Below are 25,917 nucleotides of genomic sequence, written 5' to 3'. Positions count from 1 at the left end.
ATCTCAAAACATGACAAAAACTACTCAAGTTATGTAGAATTAGCCTTCAGTAGATGCCAGCAATACTGATGGAGTGTTCTTCAGCTTATGTGTTAAACTGCAGCCCTTTCATTTATTTTGATAGTTTAAATATAAGAACATAAGAACTAGGAGTAGGAGAAGGCAATTCTGCCCTTCAAGCCTACTTCAGTATTTAACATAATCATGGCTGATCTCATCTAGGCTCAAATCCACTTTCTTGCCCACTCCCTGTGTCCTTTACCACATTACTAATTAAAAATCTGATTACCTTCTCCTTATATTTATTCAGTGTATTGGTGCCCACCATGCCCGGGGGTAGTGAATTCTACAGATTCATGACCTTTTGTGAGAACTAATTCCTCCTATTTTAAATTTGCCACCCCTTAGCTTAAAACTGTGACCACTCACTCTAGAATGCCTCACAAATGGAACCATCTGCTATATGTCTATTTTATCATCCTCTTTAGAATCTTATATATCTTTAACAATTAGATCTCTCACCTTTCTAAACTTTAATGAGTATCGGCCTAAACTGTTCAATCTCTTCTCCTAAGACAAGCTTTTCATTTCTAGAATCAATGTATTGAACTTAAAGATGCTGATCAAGGATAATTGAAGAAAAGCCAGGAAATCCTATTGTTTTTGCCACCCCACTCCTCTCTGACTAACAGCATCAATAATAGATTAACTGCTCATTCATGCTACTGTTGTAGTTTTCTGATAGCTTGTTGTCACATTGGCTGTGGAGCAACAGTGACTACAGTGCAAAATAACACAAAGTTCATGAAATACTTTGGGACATTCTTGTGAGGTATGATGAAGTGCTATATTACTTCAAGTTCCTTCTTGCCTACATGATCCCTCAATATGGGTGTAACCATATAAAGCACTTAGTTATCTTCATTCACATAAATACAGGTCAGTCTGGCAAAGATAGCCCTTGCAGTAAAAGGTGCTTTCTGAGATTAATCCTGATTTTGTTTTTCACGAATAATGACCCTTGCATAATTATTGTGGTAACTTGAAATCATACTCTTGATCAACTTTCTCTATTCTACTCAGTATCTGAAATTGCTACCTTAAGCCCACTCCAATTTAGCTCCTGTCAACACTGAAGAAGTTGAGCTTTTCTAATCTTTCCTCAGTTTTCTGCCATTGAGGGTAGGTCTTGCAAACTTTTACTGCATGCTTTACAGTGCCTAGATCTTTCCCTTTCAGTGACCAGACCTGAATGCAGCACTTACAATGAACCTAATGAGAACACCACAGAGCTTTGCTATGACAGCGTCAGATTTATCTTCTGCTGTTTTGATAATATTGTGTAGCATTCTGTTTTTCTGTTGGTATTTTAAAGCAGTGTTTAATTCATTCCATACATTGATTAAATCTATGTCAGCTGTAAGAACCACTTGTGAAAATGTTTCAAGGAATTGAAATTCTTTCAAACTTCTGGGATTCTAAACTAAAACATCATAAAATTTATATTATGAACAGTTTTATGATATTTACAGTTGGTGAAAAGTAACTTGTACCTGACTAATATGGACCAGCTGTTTAAGTCCTACCACACCAGCCCCCACTCACTAACCATTCAAGCACATAATTATATCAAATTTTGTTACAGTCTTTGTTTGATAAATTTAAAGTAATTAGGACCAGAAATGAATTAAATCATTTTGCTGTAACTGTTCAATTTGCCTTCCCAACAGGACTGCAAATTTAATAGACAAAAGGTAAGTCAAAACTACATAATCATACAGAAATTAATAACATAGTCTGAATATCTAAAATTGACTGGCAACACCAGTCAATAGTTACTCTTTGCAATCACTCAGTGGAATTCTGTAAACTCACTTTTAAGGCACTCGGATTTTGGATGAATAGTTCATAAAAACTGCTGGTCCAAAGCAAAAATCAATAGCACCAACATTTTAAGAACTAAAAACTTCTCACCTTTTAACGCACTGATATCTATTGAAGCCTAGACAAGAAGCCTGTTGTTGTGCGCAAAAGCCAAATACAGTGAATGTGGATCAGCGCTAGAATATATTCACTGATCCAATGGGCCAGTTCAATTTCGACTGTCACTGGTCCAATGCCAAATTCACTAGCTTCTAACAGACCACTGTTAATTCTAAGCGCTGTTAAAGGCATAGATAGCTTTTACCATCAGTCAAAAACTTATTTTACCGGAATTTGTCATTCCATAATTTTCATTGCAACAACTGTATCTTTCAGTCTATAATGTGACTAATCATCTGCAGCAGTTGTCAAAATCTTGATCAGTTGAATTTCAGTTAGCAAAATGAGATTGCTGTACCCATTCAGTTGAAATGGGTACAAAAAATTTAAAAATGCTGTTATTTTAATTGGTGAAAAGTTGATTTCAATCAGAAATTGAATTCAATCAATGGATTAAAATGTATGTGTATAAAATAATGGATTTTGTAACACATGCATTTGCAAATAATGTTATTTGTCCTATCTGGTGAATAATCAAATCTCACAAAATAGATATACTGTGGGTTACCAGTATGTAAAAGCATAACTCGACTGTTAGAAATTCCTTCCTTCGCTATTTCAGTCAAATGTTCAATTTAAATAAATTGGGAACTTAATGAAAATATCACAGGAAGGCATTTCTGGCTGATTCATTAAACTTTCATATGCTATTATCTCAGTGAAATTTCAGTGCCAATACATTACAAAATATTTTAGATTTTTAATTATAAATGTAAGTAACATTGTGAAAACTCCAAATTGACACTTCTGAACAAGTTATACAAAATATGAATTGCTTTCAGGGTGCATTAGGTGACTCGGTTGTCATTCAAAAAGAACCATCGAGTCACACCAAGCTCTTAATTGTAAGTCTACAGGACAAACAGCAGCGTAGATTTGATTTGCTCAATGCCTAATTTTTCAATGCATTACTACATCCTGTTGTGTATCTACAGTGGAAACTCAATTATCTGAACGAGATGGGCGGGCACTGTTTCGTTCGTATAATCGATTATTCGTAAAATCAATTAAATGCCTTTCCGCTGGGGCTCGGAGTTTTAAAGTCTGCTCCTCGTTCAGGAGACGAGCAGCAGCACACCGTCTAACACCGCGCCCCCCCGACCCCCATCTAACATTGTCCCCCACCCCCCAGCAAAGCGTGCAAGCCCCCGCACCCAACACTGCCCTCTGCCCGCACCCCGCCCAGTACAATCCTGTCCCATACCCAGTACAACCCTGCCCCACGCCCCCCCCCCCACCAGTACAACCACGCCCCTCAACCCGGTTCAACCCCGCCCTCCGCCCCCAACCGATCTAAACCCACGCCCCGCCCCCAACCCAGTCCAACCCTGCCCCCAGCACTGAGCGCACGAGACCCCACCCCAAACACCGCCCCCTGCCACCCTCCTCTGTCCACCCCCAGCCCCTCTCTGGGGCATCTGGACTGCACACCAACAACAAGACTGCTGCTGCTGCAGCTGCCTTTGTGGGGTAAGTCTCCAAATAGCACACAGACACAGCTACACACAACTTTATAGTACATCCCTCAGTAGAACTCCAGGGAATGTGTGGGGAGAGAGAGAGAGGGGGTGGGAGGTCAGTTATTTGGAGACGGCGTCTGTTTAATCACTGTTGGAAACACATCTTTGATGTAATGTTTCCATTAGGACCTCGAGATCTCCTTCGGATAATCCGATTTTTGGATAATTGAGGTTCCCCTGTATTTAATGCTAGTCATTGACTAATCATCTGAACTCTATTTAATGACTATGGCCTGTGGGGATTTATAACTACAGAACAGTCGGCAAATTGACTCAATGTGAAAGCTGGTAAATTTTAGTGTGAAATGGCTTGTGTCTATCACAGAGGGATTGGCAAAAGTGGCCAAATTTGTCATTATGTTTTCATAAAGCAATATCTTTCAACATGAAAACAATGCAGCAAAGTTAAAGTATGTGGAGCTGGACTTAAACAAGCTCCTAAAATTCTGGTAGGAGCAAGGATACTAGACACTCAAACTAAGCCTGTTAAGCATTGGGTCACAGGATTTCTGCTTTCAGTGATAGTCCTTTGCAAATAAACCATAAGTAATGAGTCTAAACAAAGCAGGATTATATTTCCTGCTCGTTCCTCAGATAAAATTGTGCTTCATTACATATTTAAGGGTCTTGCATATAACTGTAATTCTAAAACGTTTATTGTCTTAGTCATTATCACATTTCATTAATTAATGTTCCTTTGGAAATTATGACTGCTTGTATTTCACTAAGTTGTATCCTTATCAATACTATTGGTACAAAGAAGTGAGAATAGCTGAACAGTCATATGTGTATGTACATCACATAGAAAATACTATTTTATAATAGTGACCCTGTGAATGTACTGTTGCAAAATAGCATGCTTTGTTTTGAAAACCTTTGACTTCAAAGCTAAATTCCTTGGAGCTCAAATTTGATTAGCAGCTTCAAAAATGTCACATGCAAAATAGCAACGGTTGGCTTGAATGTAAAGCCCTTACCTTTACCAGTATATTCGATGTTCATATCTGACTCATCAACATTCTCTAAATTATTCAGTTTTTCACTCTTTGTTAATTTCTGATTGCAGTTTTCGTAAGATTTTGACTGGTTGATTGTGACAAGTTTCTCAACATTCTTCATCTTTGCCTGTTTCAAAAAGAACACAAAATGTTATTTTAAATATGATGATGGAGACAGTAAAAACTGAAAGAACTGTGGATGCTGTAAATGAGAGTTAATGTTTTGGGTCAAGTGACTCTTCTTCAGAACCACGTTCTGAGAAAGGGTCACTTGATCCAAAATGTTAACTCTGATTTCTCTCCACAGATGCTGCCAGACTTGCTGAGCTTTTCCAGCAATTTCTATTTTTGGCTATTAAGGAAACAGTATTCACTGCTCTATACAGGTGGAGTTCAAAAGCATTAAACTCAACATCAATTTTCTAGACTTATACTCTAACTGAATTCTTGTTTCATCATTAAACAAAAGTAACCAATAAATTATTTTGATCAGCCATCATAATACTTTTAAGATGTACTGTATTTGTCCTATTTAACAAATAGGATATTAAATTATTTCAAGTATTAGAACTTCACGTGTATCTTATTAAATTATCAGATAAAGACTCCAACAAAATAATTATTTCTAAACAGTCATCCTTATGTTTGAAATCAACAGAAAACTGTGGTTTCTTGCTAACAGTTAGAACCACTGAGAACTCCAAAGTCAAGGTTCCTTCACCTGCTACATAAATACCTGTACATAAAATCTACAACAATTTTGACATTATTTTGTATGAAAATAATCAGATCCCAAATCCAATCAGGAAACCTGAGTAGATTCTTTAGAACAGCCAGAAACTCTTCAAGGATAACTTAAACATGATACTTTACAGTTGCTTTGAAAATCTGTTTTAAATAAAAGTCAAAGGCAAACTTACCAAAAAAACACAAACACTGAACACACTAAACCGGTTATGAAAAACAAAACTGTCGATAACTTTCCAAACATCAGCTGATCCTGAAAACTGGGAAATCTTACTGTCTGAGTTTCTGCCATACATAGCGACCACACAATGAAAATGCTGTCCATTCAAAAACATTTGAAAACTTTTTTTCACAGCATCAGAGTGCACAAATGATATCATACCCTAGTGGTGAAGTAACTGAATAGATCCAAATAATAGCTGTAGGGCAGAGGACCAGTACACAGCTATTGTAGTCCTGTTTTACTGTGGACTTTTGATGAGTTAATTCAAAAACATTTTAAGCTGTCAAAACATGAGTGATTTCAGTACTGTAACAGTTTGCTTTCACTTTCAGCATGTACACCAAATCTCACAACATTCAAGTACTTCAGTGACTTTCATTTGGTATTTCAGTTCAACTTAAATTCATTTAAAAGAAATGTACTAATTATCATTTGCAGTTTCAACTACATTTGTCTTCAAGGCTATGAAAATTTTGATATGTAAACTACTCAATTAATCATGCTCTCTCACAAACAGGACAGCTTTGTAAGGCGATCTCAAATAGAAAATAACAAAATACAAAAAGCTAAAATGCGAGAAGGTTACTCACACAAAAAAATCCCCTTTTACGTTTATTGGTTGGGAAATTTTCTTTAAAAAAGAACCCTCAAATATGTTACAAAATAAATCTGAATAAAGATGAGCAAGTTCTGTTAGCAATGTAGAAATATTTGTGGATTATAAGACCATAAGACATAGGAGCAGAAATTAAGCCATTCAGCCCATTTAGTTTGCTCTGACTAATAGGTTTTTCAACCCCATTTTCACGCTTTCTCCCTGTAACCTTTGATCCCCTTGGCAATTAAGAACTTATCTACCTCTGTTTTATTGTGTATTCTTTACACAATGAAGTTATTCCCCTAACCACACGCCACCTTTTACACTTGGCCGATTAATTGACAAGATCCTTTCTGAAATATTAGCCAACTGGATAGTTTATCCTTCATGAGACCACAAGAGAGGACTTGAACTTTAGCAAGACTTTAGACCTGGTTGCCAACAACCTCAATATCGAGGACTTTTTCTTTAAAGCATTTAAAATAAATGTGGAAATGAATATAGAGACCTGGAAAAGGATTCCTGATGCTCAACAGTTACTAGGTTGAAGAACCAGTAATTATATAGTACTTTTATGTTACAGGCATTAACATTGATTCCACATAACAGAGTAGGAGCTCATGATATAGGAGGCAACATACTAGAATAAATAGAGAATTGAGAACCTGGCACCAATAAAAATGTGCAAAAATTGATCTTTTTCAAATTGACAGGAAGTGACAAATGGGGTCCCACAGGAGTTAGAGCTGGGCCCTCAACATCTATATCAATTATTTAGATGAGGGAACTAAATGCATGGAGGCTAAATTTGCAGATGACACAAACATGGGTAGGAAAGTGTGTTGTGAAGGTGGCAGCCTACCAGAACGAAGTAGATGTGTTAGATAAATGGGCAAAAATTTGGCAGATGGAACGCAATGTGGGAAAATGTGAAGCTATTCACTTCCACAGGAAGAATAAAAAAGTATTACTCAAATGGAGAATGATTGCAGAATTCCAAATTGCAGAGGAGTCTAGATGTTCTAGTGCATGAGTCACAATAGATTCAAACGCAGTAACTGCATAAAAAAGGCTAATGTGATGCTAGCAATTATTACAAGAGGAAATGAATATATAAATAAAGATGTAATGTTTGAGGTATATAGGGCAATGTTGAAACCACATCTTGGTTCCTGTGAACAGTTTTGATCTTCTTATTCAAAACAAGATATACAGTGGAGGCAGTTCAGAGTAAATTTATCAGATTGATATCTTGAATTGGGATGTTGCCTTAGGAGGGAAGACTGGACAACTTGGGTTTGTTATCACTGGACTTTAGAAGAGCAAAGGGTGATTTAATTGAAATTTATAAGGTTCCGAATGGAATTGATAAAATGGATGTGGAAAGGATGTTTACTATTGGACGTGCATTGAGAACTAGAGAACACAATTTTAAGATTAGGGATTGATTGATCTTTTAGGACAGAGATGAGAGAATTTATTTTTCTCTCTCAGAAGGTCACTCGACTTTGGAATTCTGTGCCTCAGAAGGGTGTGAAGGCAAGGTGCTTGAATATATTTATGGCTGCTTTTAATGGATTCTTGTTGGGAAAGTGAATCAAAGTTACTGGTGATAGAAGGGAATGTGGAATTTACAATACAAACAAATCAGCCATGATTATATTGAATGGTGCAGTACGCTTAAAGGGCTGAATGGCCTACTTCTGCTCCTAATGTACGTATCAGAAAGATATAAAGTTTGATGAGGAAAGTAATACACTGCATCTATATTAATGATTGCTTTTCTTGCATGCTCCTGAAATGAGGAGGTGAATAGCATTGTGCAAGAAATAAATAAGGAAATTGATGACAGATTGCAGAGGTTAACCATTCTCTGGTTACTGGCCAGCATGGTATTCAGTTGTATATTAGATAAGCAAAATATAAACATATAATATGAAGAAGTAAAAACCTACTAATAGAGTGGGGATCCAAATTGTGGTAATCCACAGTGGCCTTTAAAAATCTGCTGTGTTCTCCCTGAGACTGGCTCTTTTAATGCGTCACCTCCATCATAACAATTGTTCCTCAATCCCCAACCAATCAATCCTCCTTCTGTGAACCATCACAATATACCCTTTTCCAGAATCCTGAGCAACTTTATTCAACAAACCATCCAATATCATATACAAACATTAAGTATTCACCTTTGAGCATCACTTTTGTGGCTGTGTCTGATGCATTGACTGCAGAATGACTAGTGGAATATTGCTGATTTTCAGTGGGGAATGTGACAGATAGGATAACTTTGAACAATTCTTGGGGTCAAAGGCCCAGAATTGGACAGTACTACCTTGGCATAAGCACTACTATTCTGGGCTGACCAGCTCAAACGCAACAAGAGTGGCAGCGTTTAGAGTAGAAATGGGTCCATTCTGAAAGTGAAGAGAAAGTTTATATTTCATGGATCCACTGGCACTCCCCTGGAAGGGGCTTACAACAATGATAGTAATCTGTTGGAGGACAGAGTGTTAGATTGTGAGAGCCTGACAGTCCATTTGAGCATTGAGGTCTGCAGTTATGTTGGAAGGATTCATACTTTGCATGGCGGCAAACATGAATCTCATGACATCCATCTGAGTTTACAATACAGCATACACAGCTGAGGTTGTACAAGACACTAATGAGGCCTCTTCTGGAGTATTATTTAGACAGACAGGGTTCAGAAGAGATTTAACAGGATGTTGCCGGGTATGGAAGGTTTAAGTTATACAGAAAGGCTGAATAGGCTGGGACCTTTCCTTACTGGAGCGTGGGAGGTTAAGAGGTGACCTTACAGAGGTCTACAAAATTATGAAGGGTATAGACAGGGTTAATGGATTTCAAGACCAGGGGCATATCTTTAAGGTGAGAAGAGAGACATTTGAAAAAGACACAAGGGGCAAATCTTTTACACAGAAGGTGGTTCGTGTGTGGAGCGAACTTCCTGAGGAAGTGGTAGATACAGGCACAATTACAACATTTCAAAGGCACTTAGTTCAGCACATGAATTGGAAAGGTTTGGAGGGATATGGACCAGGAGCAGGTAGGTGGGAATAGTTTAGTTTGGGATTATGTTCAGCATGGACAGGTAGGACTAAAGGGTCTATTTCCGTGCTGTATGACTCTATGATGGGTGGCTTCTGCATGTGCTGCAATGGAAGCTGATCCATTGGCCACCAGATGTCATTAATGGGTTTGCAAATGCTGTCATGAAGTTGAATTCCAAGTCAGAAAAGGGTGGACCCAAAGCTCTGTGTGAAATCCTAGATTACAGCTGAAGTCAATGCTCCTTTACAGTGACAATGGCAATAAGCCTGCTAGTTTACTAAGAATCTTGTGCGAACTAAACAGCATTCTCCTGCATGTCGCCCCACTGACACTCATATTTGGTGCCTTCGCAGCAGATTTCCTCTGCGGTCTCACCCTGTGGAACTGGCATGCAGACTGTCTCTCATCACTGGTATGCTGCAGTCCATTCATATCCAATTCACATTTGCAGATCCTGTTTATACTACCTTCTAAAGAATGCACAACGTATTTATCAAAGCTGGTGGTTGTGAGTTTCAGATCAAGTGACAGTACCTTTTGTGCTCAGAGATGCAGTGTTGCTCTTTCCCCTTTCTCACGAGGCTGCACTCATTAGACAGGGGGCAGCAGATCTTCAGTGTCAGAAAGCATAAATGCAAAATGGAAATGGAGTCTCCATGAAAATGTGTTTAGATGGAATAAGAGAAATCAGTGCTCATCCCATCTCCAGCTTTCACTTTATGCCAGAAAGCAGGATGAGAACAAAGTTGGATCTCAGAGGAGATATACAGCAGGAGTGTGGCATACACTGATTTTTTTTCAATAATGCTGGATGCAAAGAGATCTTTCAGCAACATCAACATGTTCAGGATTGCAGAGTAATAACATTGAAATGAAGGCCAGGGGAACTGCTCCAATGTGACCAAACTCAAACGTATTCAAAAGGTGAAGTAATCAAATTCTCCCCATCGGTTCAGATTTCATGAGCTGAAAAATGTGTTGCTAGAAAAGCGCAGCATGTCAGGCAGCATCCAAGGAGCAGGAGAATCGACGGTTCGGGCATAAGCCTTTCTTTAGATTTCATGATGCTTATATTTTCTAGTAAGGTCACTAAATATAGCAAGCATTGAAGATTGCTATGTGACACCTGAGAGATGGAATTAAATTGAAAGAGCCCCATAGGAAGAATGCTTTAAATTGCTATTGTTATTTTTGATTCATTTGATTTTTTTGTTTCTACGTTATGTTTTAGGAATACAGTACCATATATAGAAACAGAAAGAGCTGAGAGGATGTGATGGAGCTGTGCAGGAAGTTAATCAGGCCACAGTTGGAGTGCTGCATGCGGTTCTGGCCAACATACAGTAGGAAGGATGTGACTGCACTAGAGGGGGTGCAGAGGAGATTCACCAACATGGTACCCAGGCTGGAGTGTTTCAGCGACAAAGAGAGTTGAGGTTGTTTTCCTTGGAGCTGCAAGGGCTAAGGGGATCTTGACTTAGATTTATAAAATTATGAAGGATGTAGATATGGAAGGTAGGAATAAAACATCTCCCCTTAGTATAGGTGTCAATAACCACAGTGCATAAACTTAAGATAAGGGCAGGAGGATTAGAAGAGGTTTGAAGAAAACTTTCTATTGCCCAGAGGATGGTGGGGATCTGGAACGTACTTCCTGAAAAGATGACAGAGGTGGGAACCATTACAATATTTAAGAGGTATGGAGATTAACACTTGAAAAGCTATAGCATACAAAACTACGGTCCAAATGATGGAAAATGAGATTAGAGTGGATAGGTGCTTGATGACTGGCATGAACACGATGGGCTGAAGGGCTTCTTTCCATGCTGTAAAACTCTATGACCTTAAGTTATAATACTCACCCACTGGACAGTGTAAGCAATAATATTATGTTTGCTTCCTGGAGGAACAGCAGGATAGTGAAGAGAAATGTAGGAAAGACACATATTGGGCCACTTTGGTTTGAACAATACCAGTGGAATCTGCCCTTCTCACGGGAAATATTTTGCATTGAGTTAACATACATGATGATAATGGACTTAAAGACCATGTCAATCAGAAGTGCCACACCAACTCTGACTGCAATAGACACTAGCAAATTTTGAAACTAGCTAATTTCAGACTGCCTCTGAGGACACCAGCAATATTTGCTGATTTGCCATGCATCAAACAAGCCATAGGTACTGTTTGCTAAATATTACTAAAATACCCTCTTCCCTGTAGATCTTCACCACTGGTAAAACTGAAGGAGCTGGCGCTGATGAGGGAAACAAAAGGGCCATCACAATCAGAAATGAAACCTTTCTGGACTCGACGAGACCAGATCACTGTACAGGATGGCATATTAATATACCGAGTAAGAGTGATGGTTCCGAGCAAAGGTCACTGCCACATACTGGCTGAACTCCACCAGAGTCATCCAAGGGTTTTCAAAATGAAGATGCTGGTGAGAAGTTATGTCTGGTAGCCAGTACTGGATGCTGGTGGAGCAACGCCCAGAGTGCCAACAAGGATAAAAATTACTACCAGTAACTCCCCCACAATTGTGGAAATGACAGAGTAAACCATTGACTCAGTTACACATCAATTGTGCTGATCCTTTCATAGGCTCTGTCTTCTTAGGCATTGTGGACGCTCATTCAAAATGTTTGGATGTGTACAGACTTGTTCATCAACACACAGGGACAAAGACTGAAAAACTTGAGCATTTTTTGGAATACATGGACTCCCGGAGGTGTTGGTCACAGATAATGGGCCATTAATTACCAACAGGGAATTCTAGTATTTCCTGAAGTCACATGGTATTCGGCGTATAAGGGTAGCTCCATACTATTCATTGCCCAATGGAAGAAAACACAGTCCAAACGTTGAAGTCTATAGCTTCAATCAATACCAAACTGCCCTGGTTTTTGTTTGATTATTGGATCACCCCTTATGCAATTACAGGAATAGATTAGATTAGATTACTTACAGTGTGGAAACCAACAAGTCGACCCAACAAGTCCACACCAACCCTCTGAAGAGCAACCCACCCTGACCCATTCCCCTACATTTACCCCTTCACCTAACACTTAACAATTCACCTAACCTGCACATTTTTGGACTGTGGGAGGAAACCGGAGCACCTAGAGGAAACCCATGCAGACACGGGAAGAATGGCAGACACGGGGAGAATGTGCAAACTCCACACAGACAGTTGCCTGAGGCAGGAATTGAACCCTGGTCTCTGGCGCTGTGAGGCAGCAGTGCTAACCACTGAGCCACCGTGCCGCCCATAGCTGCAGCAGAGTTGCTAATGGGGAGAAGATTCTGCACTGAACTAAACTTGATCCTCCTGGACCTGGGGGACGATGAAATGGTATCAGAAATACCAATGCTGGACACGAGACTCCTCGAAGCAGGAGAGGCAGCTTATTTTAGGGGACGAAGATTGTTGTCAAAACCATGGGAATGGCGCTGCATGGATAAGCGGCATGGTTAACAGGAGATCAGGTCCTATGATGTACAAAGTCCAGGTTGGTGACGCAGTCCTGAACAAGCGTGTAGAACACATGAAAGTTGCAAGCTTGCAAACAAGGCAGGAGCAAAATATACCCGGCCCTTCAGACCATCTGGCAAGGGTATTGGAACCCATGGTTTCTCCCACTCTGCTTAGCATTGAAGAAAACTCTGAGGACAAAATAGACATGGCAGATATCACAACCTTGTAGTGATTGGAATAAGGTCAGTCAAGTGGACCCTCATAGAATATGACTGCGCTGACTGGGGCTGTTAATCTGGTGCAATCATGGAATCCTGGCTGACAGATATAAACAGGAGTTTAGGGGTTCTGTTCACCTTTCTGAGCTAGCTGGATCAATGTCATTTCTATGCAGATGTAAAAAAAAGACTATCTTGGCGATGGAATACCCGACCTTCATGGAGTTATTTCATTTTTAATGGTATATCTTTTTAAATATTAAAATAATTGTAATTAAAAACAAAATGTAAAGTAATCTATGTTCTGATATTATTTAAAATATAGTTGAAATACTGAAAGGTCACATTTCCTGGCCCAAAGACATAGGCTATGGTCAGTTTTAGGTGAGGAATTATTTTGCATGAAAGACTGATGAAGATAAATAATTGATCGAGGATACTTCGACATAATAAGTATGTAAAATTCATACATTCTCAGTCTTCTTTTAAGGCATATAATTTTCAACCAGATCATGAATGCTTCTGGTTTAAAAAGTGAAGTCTGGAATTGGACCTTCCCCTTTGAGGCGGAAACTGAGAGTCAGGACAGCTCTCCCGATGTTGTGATCCCACCTTGTAATCTGCAGTGCCGATACTGTTTGCTTCATTGGGTGACAGGGATAGGATGAATTTGGGCCTTCCACCAACTCTTGAAGCAGACCCAAGACAGAAATGAAGGTGGCTAGATCTTGAGGTGGCCCGGCTAAAATGCGAGTCTTCAATCACTGGAACGTCTGCTCAGATTGTACTCTAGTATTATCAGTGCTTAGTTCTCCTCAACTCTCATCTATCCCCATACCATCCATGTCCCCTTACTCCACCAACCACCTCATCCCCTCCATAAGCTGTAAGTCTCTCATTTTCCCCTGCTCTCTCTCATAAATCTCATGGTACTTCATCTAATACATAGCATGAACAGAACTTGTGAGCCCTATAATAACATTGGGAAATCTTTGAGGTGCTCATGAGGGATCAACAAAAACAAACTACTATTCAAAAATTACTTCAAAAAGTAAATTTCTCTTAGGAACTCATACCGTCAATCTAAACAAACCTACATTCAGAATACCTGTTGACCTGAATTGATTAGAGGGATCTGGAGTTCAACTAAACATTCAAAGTAAGATTACATTGCACAGCTGAGACACCAAGGCCTCCAGAGGTGAACACATTAAAGCCTATGAAGTAGTAGAATAGAAACTGCTTCAATGTCTGAACAGATAATTTGCTTATCAATAAAATTATCAAAGCACTGGATAAAACTGGTATGGTAAAAGCTGAATCTTGACAATGATTAATAAGGAAGAGCATTTTACCCAATGGATAATTTAATTTAAGTGTATCTGAATAATTTTTTCTGCTTTCACAATGCTAACCATTATAATGGTCATTTACCTTTACTGAATAAAGTCTTATCATCTATCACTGCACTCAAAATATTCCATTTATCAAACAGCAAACATTTCAGCATTATCTAATTTTAAAGCTACCTGTCAAAAGGCTCCCAACTCCATAAAGGGCCTCCCCCATAGTTCACCACACCACCAAGCTGGCATGAACCATTTTCCTCTCAGACATCTGCCCAACTGGTTGGCATCACAATATAAACACTGGAATTGCTGTGTGCAGCTCATAACCTGCACTCTACACATGTCCCAAAAATAATATTTGATGAGAACTGGATCAGGAATCACAGGATTGCATCTTGCTCATCACTTCTCCCTGACCTGACATGGGTGAATCTAGGGTCAGCATGCTAAAATCTATAGGTCTATATGTTATAAAATTGCAAAGTCTCTCTTTCAGTGCTTCTTTTGTTCATTGTTTTTCTTCTGTTACTTTTCAGGGTTCACTTTTTGTTCGAAGAGAAAAACACAGTCACTGTAAATTGAGAAATGTGAGCACTGGTTATTCTGGTGAACAAATCAAGTTCCACGTAATAGCAAACACCCAAAAACTACATTTGCAAGATGGGTAATTTGTTTCAGGGGATGAATGGTACTATTCTGAGTTCTATAATTTCATCCGCTAATAAAAGCAAGCATTTTCATGAAGCTCTGTTTTAAATAAATGGGGAGGTTCCTGTGAACTATTCAGACTTCCTAGTCTATATTATTAGGAAAGATCAAAAACAAAGAATTCTAGTTTTTTCAAATATTTTATGTTTCACTAGCATCGATTTGAAATGTTCCCAATTTAACTTTACATGCAAAGTTTGTAAAGTGGAACAAAGAACCTATACACATGGTTTTCACTCTTCGGTTGAGACACAGATGCCGAGTTTGTCCAAAGCCACACTGGCTGCATTCTTTTCAATTTTACTTTGATTGCTAAATATAAAAGCACTTTTTATAAGTCTTGTGACTCTTCAGTGAAGTTAAATCACAACTTTGTGCACTTTAAAAAAATGTAGAGTTACCCCATCACGGGATCTGGCTTAGTAGTCAAGTTTCAAAGAAGTCTTCAGAATTTCTGAAAAATTATCATATTGGATTTATTGTTTGCTGTCAATAACTAAACTCAGTGATGACAAAAATTTAGGCAGTCATCAGTTGATTTATTTTGATTGGGAAAATCAGTTGCTGTGTTTTGTTTATTTCAAAAGAGGAAAAGCATGGAATAAAGAAAAACCGTATCAATCACTTCCAAAAACACCACCAAATTGTGCTTGGAGTATTTTAGCTGACATATATTGTGCAAACATCTCACACAAATCAGTAGCACCTATTTCTTCCCAATCAACCTATCTTCAGCCACTGCTTATATTTATCATGGATTTATTCTTTAACAGCAGGCAAAAAGGAGCAGAAATGCTGGCAGATTGCCAAGGGTTTCTTTGCACTTTTGATATCACAGAAAGAGTTGTATGGAAATGATTGACTGTGGGCCAAAATACATTTCCCCAAGTGGCAACTTCTAATCAAATGAAACTAATCTAAATTCAGTTTGGATTTGAATAAGGTAACCAATTGTATTCAAAGATGTCAGCATTAATGGTGAGCAGTGCCTGCACACACACACCATGGGTGTTGGGGATAAAATAAGCACTACCGCACTTAGGTGGTAGTGTGGGGGTTAAAATTAAAAAAAAAAGAAAAAAAAGAAAAAAATATAAACAGGAAAAGAAAAAAAAAATGGTGAGCAGTGCTAGGTGCAGCAATCATTAATCAGTGACTACTCAACTGCTTGCACTGAATCACACCTGCCTGTGGTCTTCTCCTGCCAAACCGATTTAAATGCATAATGTACTGGTGAACTGCACGTGTCAGACACAGTTTACAAAACTTGATTTACTGGGGCCAGGCTGTAACTGTTTCTTCTGTAACAGGTGAGGTAAGCTTCAAGTTGTTTTATGTTCGTAACTCAAGATTATTTTGATTACAGAATGGGTGCCATCTTCTTTTGCCATGATTCAACTATTGAGATGATGGCAATACCATTACTGTGCTGAAAGTTGGATGAAATATCAACATTTTGATATAACTTGATTTACCTAAATGGTTTGCATTTGAAAGTGAGGGGTAAGGTTGATGTCAATGAAAAGGGGTTTTGCAAAATTTGATAAGAATTATAGCAAGCTTCAGAGGAACATGGGCAGGATGCGTGAAGTAAAAAAAAATCAAAGATTAGAAGTTCAAATTTAACAAAAATAAATTGAAGGGTGTCGAGAAACAGAGGGGCCTAGGAGTTAAAATAAATAATTTGTTAAAAAATGTATTAGATAAACATATAATGGGAGGGGGGAGGATCCAGTTATCGTGATCCATATAGGTACCAATGATTTGCAGGACATGCAAAGAGGATCTCCAGTCAGAATGAGGAGCTAAGGCCCAAATTAAGAAAAAGAACCTCAAAGGTATATGTCTGGGTTATTACTTGCGCTACATACAAATTGGCAGAGGGTAATTAAGACTAAAGAAATGAATATCTGGGACTGGTGTGGTAGAAGTGGGTTTTGCTTTGTGGGACACCAACACCAGCACAGGGGAAAATGGAGGCTGTACTGTGGGGATGGTTGACACCCGAACCAGCTGACGGGAGTAGAGAGAGTTTTAAATTAGTGAGGGAAAGGGGTAAAATCTGGGAAGAGTTAGTAAGTCAAGGAGTAGAGACAAGGGAAGACAGACAAACATTAATACAGGAAATGATAAAAAGCATGTGGCAAGAGGGTATAGAGAGTACAAATCCAAGAGTGAATCAGCAATAGACTAGAGATCACAAAAATAATAAAGAGGGCAAAACAAGAGACTCTGTATCTGTATGCATGGAGCATTCAAAACAAAAATGATGAACTGACAGTGCCATTAAATAAATACAATCTGATAGATATTTAGGCGATGTGACAGGAGGATGATATAGATTGTGACTGGAATATTGAGGAGTAAATTGCATTTAGGAAGGTCAGGCAGGAAGCTAGGCAAAGAATGGAATATAGCTCTGTTAATTAATTCTAGTATTAGCAATAGAAAGAGGTAACCTAATTTCAAGAAACCAGAATGTAGTAGCGGTCTAGGTAGAGATGAGAAATTACGAAAGAAAAGACATAATTTGTGAGAGTGATGTACTGTACAATGAATAGTAACCACATGATATGTTGGAATCCAAAAGAATAAATAGTGAAAACTTAACAGAAGATTACGACAATAACCATGGAGGATTTTCACCTCCATATAAATTAATAAAATCAGATGGTCAAAGGTATCCTAGATATGGAGTTCACAGTGTTTTCAGGATAAATTCTTAGATAACACACAGTGGAGGCATCCAGACAGCATCTAGTATTTTGAAATGAGATAAGATTTACTAACAACTTCAAAGTGTAATTGCCCTGAAGCAACAGCAATCATAATATGATTGAATTTTACAATCAGTTTGAGAGAGAGAAGATTGAGTCCAAGGCTAATACTTCAAATATATAAAGAAGGGCAATTAAGAGGGGGTGAAGCAGAGCGAGATGAAGTGAAATGGCAAAACGTATTAAGAGCTAAGTTAATAGAGATGTAGTGGCAGATGTTTAAGGGAATATTTCAAATTACACCGAATTTGTGAGAAAGTAAAAAATTAAGTAGAGGTCCCACGATCTATGGGTAACTAAAAACGTTAAAGATAGTATCAAATTAAAAAATAGCATATAATTGTGGAAAGTTGTGTGGAAGGTCAGAGACTGGGCAAAATATAAACAACTTCAAACAATTGCTGAAAGATTAAGAAGGAAAAGAAAATTAGAATGTAAGAGAAAGCGAGCTAGAAATACAAAAACAGATAGCAAGAGTTTCTGTAGATATTTTAAGGAGTTAACAAAGTGAGCAGTGGTCAGATAGAAATTGGGGGAAAAAACTGGAAAACAAAGATCTCAAATTGAATTGGTCAGATAGCTTGCATCAGTCTTTACTATAGAAGATACAAATAACTTTCATAAATAGCTATAAATTGGGAAATGGAAGGGAGAGAACTCAGGGAAATTACAATCACCAGAAAAATAGTAATGAGCAAATGGATGGAGCTGTGGATGAACAAATCCCTCTGCTCCAATCCCAACCTCACCATCAAGCCAGCGGATAAAAGGGGCACAGTGGTAGTCTGGCACATTGACCTCTACACCGCTGAAGCCAAATGCCAACTCGAGGACACCTCTTCCTACTGCCCCCTCGACCATGACCCCACCCCCCATCACCAAACCATCATCTCCCAGACCATATAGAACCTCATCACCTCAGGAGATCTCCCACCCACAGCTTCCAACCTCATAGTCCGGGAACCCCGCACTGCCCGGATCTACCTCCTTCCCAAGATCCGCAAGCCTGACCACCCTGGCCGACCCATTGTCTCAGCTTGCTCCTGCCCCACTGAACTCACCTCTACCTACCTCGACACTGTCCTATCCGCCCTAGTCCAGGAACTCCTCACATATGTTTGAGACACCACCCACTCCCTCCACCTCCTCCAAGACTTCCATTTCCCCGGCCCCCAACGCCTCATCTTCACCATGGATATCCAATCCCTCTACACCTCCATCCGCCATGACCAGGGCCTCCAAGCCCTCCGTTTTTTCCTCTCCCGACGTCCCCAACAGTACCCTTCCACTGACACTCACATTCTTTGGCCGAACTGGTCCTCACCCTTAACAATTTCTCCTTTGAATCCTCCCACTTCCTCCAGACCAAAGGGGTAGCCATTGGCACTTGTATGGGCCCCAGCTATGCTTGTCTCTTTGTTGGCTACGTAGAGCAGTTGATCTTCCGTAATTACACCGGCACCACTCCCCACCTCTTCCTCCGCTACATTGATGACTCGTGCTCCCGCAAGGAGGTTGAGCAATTCTTCAACTTCACCAACACATTCCACCCAGACCTTAAATTTACCTGGACCATCTCTGACACCTCCCTCCCCTTCCTGGACCTCTCCATCTCCATTAATGACGACCGACTTGACACTGACATTTTTTACAAACCCATCGACTCCCACAGCTACCTGGATTACACCTCTTCCCACCCTACCTCTTGCAAAAATGCCATCCCGTATTCCCAATTCCTCCGCCTCCGCCGTATCTGCTCCCAGGAGGACCAGTTCCACCGAAGAACACACCAGATGGCCTCCTTCTTTAGAGACGGCAATTTCCCTTCCTAATTGGTTAAAGATGCCCTCCAACGCATCTCGTCCACTTCCCGCACCTACGCCCTCAGACCCTACCCCTCCAACCGTAACAAGGACAGAACGCCCCTGGTGCTCACCTTCCACCCTACCAACTTTCGCATAAACCAAATCATCCGCCGACATTTCCGCCACCTCCAAAAAGACCCCACCACCAGGGATATATTTCCCTCCCCACCCCCTTCTGCCTTCCGCAAAGACCGTTCCCTCCGTGACTACCTGGTCAGGTCCACGCCCCCCCCTACAATCCACCCTCCCATCCTGGCACTTTCTCCTGCCACCGCAGGAACTGTAAAACCTGCGCCCACACCTCCTCCCTCACCTCTATCCAAGGCTCCAAAGGAACCTTCCACATCCATCAAAGTTTTATTTGCACATCCACGAATATCATTTATTGTATCCGTTGCTCCCGATGCGGTCTCCTCTACATTGGGGAGACTGGGTGCCTCCTAGCAGAGCGCTTTAGGGAACATCTCCGGGACACCCGCACCAATCAACTACACCGCCCCGTGGCCCAACATTTCAACTCCCCCTCCCACTCTGCCGAGGACATGGAGGTCTTGGGCCTCCTTCACCGCCACTCCCTCACCACCAGACGCCTGGAGGAAGAACGCCTCATCTTCCGCCTCGGAACACTTCATCCCCAGGGCATCAATGTGGACTTCAACATTTTCCTCATTTCCCCTTCCCCTACCTCACCCTAGTTCCAAACTTCCAGCTCAGCACTGTCCCCATGACTTGTTCGGACTTGTCCTACCTGCCTATTTCCTTTTCCACCTATCCACTCCACCCTCTCCTCCCTGACCTATCACCTTCATCCCCTCCCCCACTCACCCATTGTACTCTATGCTACTTTCTCCCCACCCCCACCCTCCTCTAGCTTATCTCTCCACACTTCAGGCTCACTGCCTTTATTCCTGATGAAGGGCTTTTGCCTGAAACATCAATTTCGCTGCTCCTTGGATGCTGCCTGAACTGCTGTGCTCTTCCAGCACCACTAATCCCAAGTCCTGAATTCATACAGCCATAGAGATGCACAGTATGGAAACAGACCCTTCACTCCAATTCGTCCATGCCAATCAGATATCCTAAATAAACCTAGTCCCATTTGCCACCATTTGACCCATATCCCTCTAAACCTTTCCTATTCATATTCTAAATGTTGTAATTGTACCAGCCTCCACCACTTCCGCCGGCAACTCATTCCATGTATGTGCCACCCTCTGCAGTCTTGGCATAGTTGACCTTACTATCGTCTTCAAGATCTCTTCCTCATTTATCTACTGGCCTTCCGCAAGATCATTTGAAGGCACAGGATTAAAAATATCACTTGCATCCAGATATGCATAAACAGAGGATAGAAGGAACGATACCTGTGAATGAATGAGTAGGCTAAATTTGCATGTCCTGTTAGAACATGCATTATTATCAACAATCCAGCTAGTTAGGGTTATGTAGTAAGCGAGTTTTGAGAAGATTTGTAATAGGCATTCATAGACAGTTTGCTGGAGAAGAGAACGAACTCAACCTTTAAAGGCATCTGGAAAGGGACAAACTGAAAGACACAAAGTTTGGGAAAATAATACTACTTTTAGAACCTATTGGTGGGTGGAAGGAGGGAGGATATAAATGATTATGTGAGAGAATGATGGTAGTGTTTGAGGTAGATAGTGTGGTTGTCAGCTGATGATTGAGGAGGAATGCTGATTTAAATATATTTTAAACACTCAGTTTCCTGGTGGTGACAAGAAATCTTCCTGAGGCTGCTCTTAAGCCTAGTTTTTGTGTACACATTTGGTTAGCGATTAGGTCAGGGCAATCCTTCACTATAGCTAGGTCTAAAACAGATGTTAAGTTCATTATTTAATTAAGCAAAGGATCTGTGAGGCATTTTTCATGAATGTCCCTGGAAACCTAATTTTTGCAATCATCCATATGTCAAGCAGTACATTTCTAGCTTATAATGACTGTTTTAGATGTGTGCTTCCTGTCACCATAAACAGGCTATCACCATTAATTTAGTATCTGAAAAATGGGCATGGTACCAGTCAATTTTTAAGGCATGGCATCAGATTTCACATTTCGACTGATGACCTCCAGATCCACCTCTTCACATACTCTCTGAACTTCTCCACCGCCTGATTATTTCAGACATTTATATAGTGTCAACCTTGGCTCAGTAAGAGTATGTGTAGCCTTTGCTCAGATCCAAATGCTTTATGTACTATTACATACAAACTAGGAGGAGTAGGCCACTTGGCATCTTCAGCCTTCACTGTGTTTCAATAAAATCATTGTTGATCTGATTACCCCACAGTTCTGTCTAACCTAATAATCCTCCATTCCCCTGCCCATGAAGAATCTATCTAAGCCTGCCTTAAAAACATTCAAATATACTGCGTCCACTTGCTTTTGAAAAGGGTGTGTTCCAAAGACTCATGATCCTCAGTGAGGGAAAAAAAACCCTTTAATCTTTGTCTTAAATAGGCATCCCCTATTTTTAACCAGAGACGCTTAGTTCAAGATTCTCTCAAAAGAGAAGTCACTCTTTTTACACCTAGCCTGCCAAAGCCCCTCAGTCTCTTAAGTTTCAATCAAAATCACCTCTCACTCTTCTAAACACCTGCGGATACAGTCTAGCCTGCCAACTTTTACTCATTAAATAATTAGCCCATTTCAGGTATTAACATTCATCGGCCACCATAGATTGCCTTTGAAAAGGAGATGGTGAGCTGTTTAAACTGCTCCAGTCCATTTAATTTTGGTACATTCACAGAGCTCTTAGTAAGGTAGTTCTAGAATTTTTACCAGAGACAGTGAAGGAACAGCAACATAGTACCAAGTCAGAACGGTGTGTAGCTTGGTGAGGAACTAGTAGGTGATGGTTTTCCAATGCATCTGCTGCCTTTGTCCTTCCAAGTGGTAGATGTCATGGGTTTGGAAGGTGCTGTGAAAGGAGCCCCTACTGAGTGTCGGTGATGGAGGGAATGAATGTTGAAGGTGGTGGACGAGGTATCAATCAAGTGGACTGCCCTTGTCCTGAATGATGTCAAGCTTTTATGTTGTTGGAGATTTCATTGTCCAGGCAATGGGGAGTATTCCATCATAAATGGGGAGGCAATGGCCTAGTGGTATTATCACTGGACTGTTAATCCAGAGATCCAGGTAGTGTCCTGGGGACCTGGGTTCAAAATCTACCAGGACAGATGGCAGAATTTGAATTCAATAAATATTTGGAATCAAGAGTCTAATGATGACCATTATTGATTGTCAGGAAAAACCCATCTGGCTCACTAATATCCTTAAAGGATTAGTGATCTTGGTCTGGCCTATATGTGGCTCCACAGCCACAGCAATGTGGTTGACTCTTAACTGTCCTCTGAACAATCAGAAATGGACAATAAATACTGGCCTAGCCAGCCACACCCATATCAGATGAATGAATAAAAATCTCCTGCCTTGTATGTTGAAGGTGGTGGTCAGAATCTGGGGAGTCTTGAGGTGAGGTACTCCAATAGGATTGCCAACTTCTAATCTGCTCATGCAGTCAGAGTAATCATGTGGCTAGTCCACCTCAATTTCTAGTCAATGGTAATCCTCAAGATGTTAATAGGGGAATATGTGACAGTAGTGCCATTAAATGTTAATAGGATATGTTTAGATTCTTTATTTTGGAGATGGTCATCACCTGGCACTTATGCATCGTGAATGTTACTTGCCACTTATCTGCTCAAGTCTGTAGATTGTCCAGGTCTCGTGCCATTGGACATGAACTGTTTCAGTATCTGTGAAGTCATGAATGACGTTGAACATTGTATAATTATCGGTGAACATCCACATTTCTGACTTTATGGAGAGAAGATCATTGAAGCAGCTGAAGATAGTTAAGCATAAGAATTTACCCTGAGGAAATATATGGTTCTTGTGGTACAGTGGCAACTTACTGTGAGCCAGAAAGTCCTTAAGTCCCACAGTCCCACCTGCTCCAGAGGCATCTAATAACATCTCTGATTAGGTTGGTTAGAAAATATTTGCCTTGAGGAAATAAGGCTCTTGTGGCACAGTAGTAATGTCTGTATCTTTGAGCCAGGAGGGTTGGATTCAAGAATCACCTGCTCCAGAGATATGTAATGACATAACGACTCAGGTTGAATAGAAAAATGAGCCAGGAGGTCCAGGTTCAAGTTCCAACTGCTCAAGAATAATGTCATTACATATCTGGACGAGCTGATGAGAAAATATCTTCCTGAGAAAATCTTGCAGTTAAGTTATGGAATAACAAATAACCAGAAATAGATTTATTTGTGTTAGATATGACACCAACTATATTTAAGTGTTTCTTTCCAATTCTCTATGGTTCATGTTTTGCTGAAGCTCCTTAATACCACACTTGGTTGAATGCATGGGTATAAATGGCAAATACTCTCACCTTACCTTTGAAGTTCAGCTCTTTTGTCCATATTTGGAGCAAGACTGTAATAAAGGCCGATATCCTTTGCAATGTCCAGTGCCTAAAGACATTTCTCAATATCACATGGAGTGAATCGAATTGGCAAAAGACTGGCATTTGTCATGCTAGTTATCTCAATAGCAGGCCAAAATAGACATTCCACATGGCACTTCAGGCCAAGGATAATTACAAATGCTCCACCTCCTTTTTTGTACTAATGTTCTTGGTCCCGTCCCCATCATTAAAAATGAGTATAATGTGGAGCCCTCTCTTGTAGTTGGTTGTTTTATTTTCCACCTCCATTCATAACTAACTATGGCAAGGTTGCAGAACTGAGATATAAACCTTGATTGTAGGATCACATAGCTCTATTATATGCACTCCTTACATTGTTTGACATGGATGTGGTCCTGTGTTGTAGCTTACCCACATCATCTTTAGGTATGCCCAATGCTGTTCCTGTCATGCTGTCCTGCGTTCGTCACTGAACCAGGCTTGATCCCACAGCTTTATGGCAATGGTAGAGTGGAGAATATGCCTGGCCATGAAATGACAATTTGTAGTTGAATATAAATTTCCTGCTACTAATGGTGCACAGTGCCTCAGGGATACCCAATTTTAAGTTGCTACAGCTGTTCACATTCCATCCCATTGTGCATAATAATAGTATGAGACAATAAAATGGAACATACCCTCAAAGTAAAGATTGGATTTTGTCTCCTGTGCAGTGATTACGACCTACAGATACTGTCACCAACAGATGCATCTATGACAGGTAGTTGAATAGGATGAAGTAAAGTTGCTTTTTCCTTCCTATTGGTTCCCTCACTCAGACCCAGTCTCGCAGCTATGTCCTTTAAGACTCAGTCAATGATGGTGCCACTGGCAATTCATGGTGAGAGAAATTGAGGTTCTCTGCTAAAAGAAAGTGAGGGCTGCAGATGCTGGAGATCAAAGTCAAGAGCGGGGTGCTGGAAAAGCACAGCAGGTTAGGCAGCATCCAAGGAGCAGGGGTATCAAAGTTTTGGGCAAGAGCCCTTCATCAGGAATGAGGCTTGTAAGCCGAGGGCATGGAGAGATAAATGAGAGAAGGGGAGGGCTGGGGGGAATGTAGCTGAGAGTGTGAAAGGTAGACAGAGGTGAGGGTAATGGTGATAGGTTGGAGAGGAGGGTGGAGCCAAGTTGGAAGGTTTCACTAGTTTCCTCATTTCCCCTCCCCTCACCTTATCCCAGTTCCAACCTTCCAACTCGACACCACTCTCATGAACAGTACTACCTGTCCATCTTCCTTCCCAGCTATCTGCTCCACCCTCCTCTCTGACCTATCACCATTACTCCCACCTTCATCGACCTATCGCACTCTCAGTTACCCACCCCCCAGCCCCACCCCCTCCCATTTATCTCTCCACCCCCTCGGGTCACAAGCCTCATTCCTGATGAAGGACTCTTGCCCAAAATGTCAATTCTCCTGCTCCTCAGATGCTGCCTGACCTGCTGTGCTTTTCCAGTACCACAATCTCCACTAAAATATATCCTTGCATTTGCCTCCTGCTATGACTGAGTAATAGGGGTGAACCTGCTCCACTCTTTTTTTTCAGCTTCCTGAGTTTGTCACAACAAACCGTTGATCTTTTTCACACAAACCTATACCTTTCTCCAAGAAAACACGGTTTAAATTTTTTCTGTAAACAGTAACAGTCAATCATGAGGTTTTCTTGAGTTAAAAAGAAAGCAAATTTATGTGCTAATCTTGAGAAAGATTATTTTGAGAACATAAAGATGCAATATTAAATATATGGCAGTTAGTTGGGCCTCAAACATACACTAAAGGTTTGAACTGAACAATATCCAGTACAAATCAAGATAAAAGATTATATCAA

The sequence above is a fragment of the Chiloscyllium plagiosum genome, unplaced genomic scaffold, assembly GCF_037043375.1.
Source record: "Chiloscyllium plagiosum isolate Xiang-an unplaced genomic scaffold, Cpla_swu_hap1 HiC_scaffold_15, whole genome shotgun sequence".
NCBI lineage: Eukaryota > Metazoa > Chordata > Chondrichthyes > Orectolobiformes > Hemiscylliidae > Chiloscyllium > Chiloscyllium plagiosum.
The sequence above is the reverse complement of the archived record's forward strand: the minus strand, read 5'-3'. Positions refer to the sequence as shown.